The 2,051-nt window shown below is 41.2% G+C and overlaps 1 non-coding gene across 1 annotated transcript; it reads left to right on the top strand.

Moving 5' to 3' along the window:
* Positions 1–1,708: 1,708 nt before the first annotated feature.
* LOC148861021 (small nucleolar RNA R71) lies at positions 1,709–1,815 on the top strand. Its single transcript, XR_016095214.1, has one exon. It is a non-coding gene; the product is annotated as a small nucleolar RNA R71 (small nucleolar RNA).
* The last annotated feature ends 236 nt before the right edge of the window (positions 1,816–2,051 follow it).

Below are 2,051 nucleotides of genomic sequence, written 5' to 3'. Positions count from 1 at the left end.
TTTGCCTAAGTTCTCTAATTTAAGAAACCCCTTTCCCTTGAATTAAGGCTTATCGTTCAGGTATGCTATCATGAGGTTTATTTTTTCATTTTCTCCTTCTTCAAGTTCTCCCTGCTGGAGGCAGAGTTCAAGAGGATCAGTTATTCTACTTACCTGGAAGCATTCATCAATTGTCAATTCAATGGCATCAATCATAAAACAAGAATCATCACTAGAGGGTGCATGTTTCATAACATTAGACATTTTAAAAATTATCTCCTCATCTTGTATCCTAAGGCTGAGTTGTCCTTGTTGGACATCAATCATTGCTTTCCCGATAGCCAGGAAAGGTCTCCCTAGGATAAGCGGGACCTCCACATCTTCTTGCATGTCTAACACAATGAAATCAACTGGAAAAATGAATTTGTCAACTTTAACTAACACATCTTCTATGATCCCCCTAGGATGTCTAATGGATCTATCAGCCAATTGTAATGCCACTCTAGTGGGTTGGGGTTCATTCAACCCCAATTTCTTGAAGATAGAATATGGCATTAAATTGATGCTAGCTCCCAGGTCACATAAAGCTTTTTCAATTTTTAAACTGCCAATGGTACAAGGAATAGTGAAACTCCCTGGATCTTTGAGTTTCTGAGGCAGCTTGTTCAGAAGGATAGCAGAACATTCCTCATTTAATGCAACTGTAGCCACATCTCCCAGTTTCCTTTTGTTTGCCAATAATTCCTTCAAAAACCTTGCATAGTGTGGCATCTGGGCTAAAGCATCAGCAAAAGGAATATTAATATGTAAACTTTTAAATATTTCAAGAAACTTACCAAATTCCTTCTCCAATTTTTGTTGCTTCAACCTGTTAGGGAATGGAACTTGTGGTTGTTGGTGCATCCCTTGTTGTGCTTCTGGTTGTTCCGTCTTCTGTTGTCTGGTCCCAAGACTTGTTTCTGCCTTGGGTTCAGCCCAATTCTTCTTTTCTACCTCAGGCAACTCTTTTCCACTCCTTAAGGTAATAGCTTGCACCTGCTCTCATGGATTCACTTCAGTGTTGCTTGGAAGAGTTCCCGACAGTCTGGAAGAGATTAATTGTGCCAATTGCCCCACTTGGTTTTCCAGGTTTTTGATTGAGGCTTCCTGGTTCTGGAACCTAGTTTCTGCACCTGCTATAAATTTTGTCATCAGTTCCTCCAAATTGGATTTTGGTTCAGGCTGATGATAAGTCTGGTAGAACGGCTTGGAAGTATGCTGATTTGGCCAGGACTGGTTTGAATGTCCCCTCCATCCTGGATGAAAAGTATGGTGACTCTAGTAACCCTGCTGTCTTGACGAATTGCTGACATAGTCAACTTGTTCAGTAGATGGTCTGAACTGATTGCCAACTTGGCAGTCTGTACTGATGTGGCCTCCCCCACACAATTCACAATTAAGAGGCTGCACATGCATGGCAGCTATCTGCATTTCATCTATTTTCTTATTGAGTGCTCCTATTTGTGCAGATAGTGCTGTATAAGTGTCAACATTATGCAAGCCTTACTACTTCCTAGTTTGAGTTCTTTTCGAATGCCATTGATAGTTGTTGGCTGCCATTTCCTCAATAAGTGCATGGGCAACCTCAGGAGTTTTATTATTTATGGATCCTCCGGCTGCAACATCTAATATGGTCTTATTTGAGTCAGTAAGACCATTATAGAAAGTCTGCACTTGCAGCCAAATGGGGAGGCCATGGTGAGGAACTCTCCTTAACAGCTCCTTGTATCGTTCCCATGACTCATATAAAGATTCCCCCTCTTGCTGGAAAAAAGTAGTGATGTCATTCCTCATTTTAGCAGTTTTAGAAGGGGGAAAATATTTAGAGAGAAAACGGCTGGCCATTTCGTCCCACGTAGCTATTGATCCTGCCGGTAATGAATTCAGCCATGCTTTGGCTTTATCCTTCAAAGAAAATGGGAATAACCTCAACCTAATGGCGTCATCACTTACCCCATTGTGTTTGAAGGTGTCACAAATTTCTAAAAAGTTAGAAATGTGTGCATTGGGATCTTCGTGGGCCAATCCATAGA

This window comes from Nelumbo lutea, chromosome 4 (assembly GCF_056320005.1).
Source record: "Nelumbo lutea isolate HS-2025 chromosome 4, American lotus-T2T, whole genome shotgun sequence".
NCBI lineage: Eukaryota > Viridiplantae > Streptophyta > Magnoliopsida > Proteales > Nelumbonaceae > Nelumbo > Nelumbo lutea.
This window is presented reverse-complemented; position numbering and strand designations above follow the sequence as displayed.